Raw genomic sequence first — 4,927 nt, forward strand, 5'->3', positions numbered from 1 at the left:
GCCTGCCTGGGCATGTATTAGAAACGAATTCAACAAACACTTGAAGTGATAGACAGCCTGCCATGATCCGGATCCGACGATGGAGGGGACAGGAGCCCAATGAAACCCCCCCCACCCACCACCCCCAAAGCACTGGGTGAATGGTACAAGGGGCGGATTATTGCTCGAAAGCGGAGGATACAAAGTTTAGTGTGCGTCAAAAAAAACACCCGGGAGATGTATGGCCCCTGATATGGACCCTGGTGGAGTTACGACGACGAAAAAGGTACGTAGTAAATGACTAATGTCTGAACCCGCCTGATATATTCTGAAAACGGCATCCACTTACATGATTGGGGATAATTATAAAAGAAATCCGCTTCTATGATCCCCTCCAGGCCTTAACCAGATTCGACACCAGACACTGCTGTTTATTGTAACAATGTGTGTCTGTTAGCATCACGATCAATGTTGTGAAGCGCCCGGATACCTGGCCAGCGTTATATAGGACTCCTAAATAAATAAATACTAACAGTGCATTAATGATTTGTCATACACCTGCATGTTTGTGGTCACACACAAAAAAAGAAAATATTTATTAGAATTGAAAAAAAAAATAAGCCCACAAATTTGGTCAGCAACACTGGAACAAACAAACAACAAGCATTTACAATGCAATGGTTTCGCCTTTGGAAAAGTTAGTTATTGGCATTGCTCATGACATTTCTTTTTTTTTTACTTATAAATAAATGGCATTGTTATTTATATTGCCAACAGCTCTCACAGCCCACACAGCTCTCTCAGCCCACACAGCCCACAGCCGACACAGCCCACACAGCTCTCAGCCCAACACAGCCCACACAGTTCTCAGCCCAACACAGCCCACACAGCTCTCAGCCCAACACAGCCCACACAGCTCTCAGCCCAACACAGCCCTCAGCCCACACAGCTCTCAGCTCTCTCAGCCCTCACAGCCCACACAGCCCACACAGCCCTCTCAGCCCAACACAGCCCTCTCAGCCCAACACAGCTCTCAGCCCAACACAGCTCTCAGCCCAACACAGCTCTCAGCGCTCACAGCCCACACAGCCCTCACAGCTCTCAGCTCTCTCAGCCCTCACAGCCCACACAGCCCACACAGCCCTCTCAGCCCAACACAGCTCTCAGCCCAACACAGCTCTCAGCCCAACACAGCTCTCAGCGCTCACAGCCCACACAGCCCTCACAGCCCTCACAGCCCTCACAGCCCACACAGCCCACACAGCCCTCACAGCCCTCACAGCCCTCACAGCCCACACAGCCCTCACAGCCCTCACAGCCCACACAGCCCTCACAGCCCTCACAGCCCACACAGCCCTCACAGCCCTCACAGCCCACACAGCCCTCACAGCCCACACAGCCCACACAGCCCTCACAGCCCACACAGCCCACACAGCCCACACAGCCCACACAGCCCACACAGCCCACACAGCTCTCACAGCCCACACAGCTCTCACAGCCCACACAGCTCTCACAGCCCACACAGCTCTCACAGCCCACACAGCTCTCACAGCCCACACAGCTCTCACAGCCCACACAGCTCTCACAGTCCACACAGCTCTCACAGTCCACACAGCTCTCACAGCCCACACAGCTCTCACAGCCCACACAGCTCTCACAGCCCACACAGCTCTCACAGCCCACACAGCTCTCACAGCCATCCGCCCACACAGCTGTCACAGCACAGCAGTTGCTCTCAGTGCAAGTGTGCACTGCAGCAGGTACTGTAGTAGAATTGGCCTATACCATGTACTGCACTGTGACATTTACACAGCACTTCATCCCCGGGCAGTGGAGCGCTCTGGTTTGCACGGAGATCCTAGGTGCAAAGGTTTAAGATGGCGCGGGTTCGAGCGTGACCAGTGCCTGTGATGCTGGGTGACGCGTGTGAGGTCTGGAGATGGGGACTCTGCGCAAGCGCAGATCGGCCCTCTTACGTGGCTGGTTATAATATACTACTTTGCACAAGCGCAGACATGCCCTGCCTCTTGGTTTCTTATTCCTGCTGGCACGGAGTGGCGCATCTTCGGCGTTTCACCCGGTGCGAGATTTGTTGAAGGAAGGAACAGATAGGAGAGGGGCTGCTCCATGACACTGTGGTTGCCTTGACAGTAGGTGCTCACTTTTTTTTTTGCTGGGGGAACGAACAGACAGGCTGACATTGCAGCACACACATAGAAAGACGGACGTTAGACACTGCAGGCACACAGACAGACAGAGACTGCAGGCACACAGACAGACGGACCTCGGACACTGCACGCACACAGACAGACGGACACTGCAGGCACACACACAGACAGACAGGGTACGATTTGTTGCGCTTTATCAAGTGAGATTAACATAACCCTGCACATTTCACAAAAACAATACATTCGCTAGATCAGTACCAGTGGGTTCCTCAAAGGGGGGTGTTGCAGCAGACATTAGAAAAAGCTGCAAATGGCGCAGTTGTGATTGTTGCTCCCGTGGTCCCTTAGCCCAGTCTTACCCATGAGCACTGGTGCCTGGAGACATTGGCCCTTTTGGGGGTTGGAGAAAGCGGTCTGCACCAGGGAACTAAGGCATGGACCCAGTTGCCGAGACTGACTCTCCAATGGTGCAAGATGCTCAATCTAGGACGAGCAGGCCTCCTACATGGAGGTTAGTTGTGGTATTTCACATAAATAGTGTTCTAAAGGAAAAGCACAGGGATTTCCGTGTAAGAGTGCTAATCCGGAGTCGGGCACAGAGGGGTGCCGGTACAGGCCAACCAAGAGCTCACAGCAGTTGGTTGGTGGTAGAGGGGTTAGGTGACTATGTATAGCGGACTCATAACACGGGGGAATAATGTTAAAGTAATGTTAACATTTTATATTGGGTTTTTTTGCGATGTGCCATAAAGTTTGCCGTTCTAAAATAAAAACTAAGGCATGAGATTGTAAAATCTCGAAGCAAATTGTAAAGGTGTGGTCTCAGGCTATCTTGGTGGGGTAGAGTGTGGGGAATGGGGAGGGGCGGAGGGGTGCCTGTATTTTAGGGGACTGGTCGCAAAGGCCCTCGATGTGTCCCTTCCCTAAAATGTGCAACTAAAGCTTTTCAGGGATTTCTCTACCAGGTACAGTAGCACACTCGGCACTGCCGACCTCTAGGTCACTGTTGATATGCGATTTGTCTCACTGATATCTCCAATTGATATTTCAACCACAAACCATGGTCTTAGATGACAAAAGAAATTGTTATAAGTCTGTTAGCACTTTATGCTTTCCCGGAAGCAGTCAAATGTTTCCGGAACAATATCCCTACTACTCTATTACCTCATAGATCTATCCCTGCTTGTCTTATTAGCATATGTTCAGGGACTTGCTCTAACAAACCTTGCATTTTTCTGCTTAACAGGGTTATTAATAGTGCTTGAAGATTCTGGGGTTTGGTGCCTACAAAAGGACATTAGTTTCCTTGATGACATTCTGCAGAGGTTGGAGTTCCCACGTAGGAACCTGAAGGAAAATGGTTAGATTAAGAGTCCTCGATACCATTCTCATTTGCCTTCAAAGCTGGAAGCACTGATGGGCACGCTAGATTGGGATTCCTTCAAACATAGCAATAGATGCTCAGGCTTGTGAAATAGCTATCTTATGACAAAGTCTTGAGCACCTATACCTCCAACCTGAATGCCAGGCTTTTTTGTGCGATTTCCCTCAAGTGTGCACACCCTCCTTCCACGACAACTTCAAGTGCTCCTTCACGCATCATTGACTTCTTCATATGCATGGCCACAACTACAACCTCAGGAGTTACTTGATCTAGAAACCTGAAGTTCACACTTTTTGACACCCCCTACACCCTTATCTTCAGGTGCTATGACCGCTGCAACATCAATTTTAGGTGGCCCCCTGCACACCAAAATGTATGTGTTTTTATCCATCCATGAACTCAAACTTACATAGTTTTTCCAGAGCTCTAACTTCAAGTGCCACCAGCACCCTTAACACTCGGTGGACCCCCTGCAACCCCAAAAGGCTGCGTCTAGTCCACCTTCTACACTACAGGCATTTCACGCATCTTGTGTGTGTGCTCGTCCACCCTCCAATGCCAGTTGAATTGGTCATCTTCACTTGACTCGAATGGCTCCTTCAGTCTCAATACTCCAAACTCTAATTATTCTCATGCTCACGTGCCTCAAAATATTCATATGTCCTTGTGTAATGTAAGTGTTGCTCATCTAACGTGCTCCAATACCAACGGGTCGAGTTCGAGCTATATAAAAAAAAAATGTGAAAGAATCTGCATGCATGCCTGCAGACAGCCAAGGCATGAATCGCGAACAGGTTAGCTCCAAATTCATAGATTGCTTCCGAATTTGGAAAAAAAAGGTAATTACCGTGCCCTTCTCGGATCAGGATCATGTGTCAGTTAAGATGGGGAGGAGGATTGCTGGCAAATAGAAGCACACTTTAGAGATTAAATTAAAGACGACCAATCGCCACAAGGGTATCGACTTCTTGCTCAAAAAACAGGGGAAAATGCAAGACAGCAAAAACACAAAGAATGAATTAAAGACCCTAGGAATCTCAGGAGACACATGCGAAAGGGATTAATTGATAATCTCTGGACCAGACAGTCTGAGTAACAATGGACAAGTATATATTTGAGCCAACTCCACGTCAAAGACCGACCAGAGGCATGCACTCCCTCCCGCCCCCCTCCAGGGCCGTGATCGCTCTATAATCCTCAGGGCAAGGGTGAGGCTGCGGAGAGTAAGCGTGCTAGGGGCACCTGATACAGGTGGTGGAGAGGTGAATAGAAATCAGAGAGCTCCAGGAGGGCACAGTTTGGGATTTTCCTTTGTTCACTGGGGTCAATTAGTTCTCAGAGAAGGTACTAATTGCAGGGCTTTCTAGTAACCTGGGGTCACAACTTCAGGTTAAGG

The sequence above is a fragment of the Lissotriton vulgaris genome, chromosome 2_1 (assembly GCF_964263255.1).
Source record: "Lissotriton vulgaris chromosome 2_1, aLisVul1.2, whole genome shotgun sequence".
Taxonomy (NCBI): domain Eukaryota; kingdom Metazoa; phylum Chordata; class Amphibia; order Caudata; family Salamandridae; genus Lissotriton; species Lissotriton vulgaris.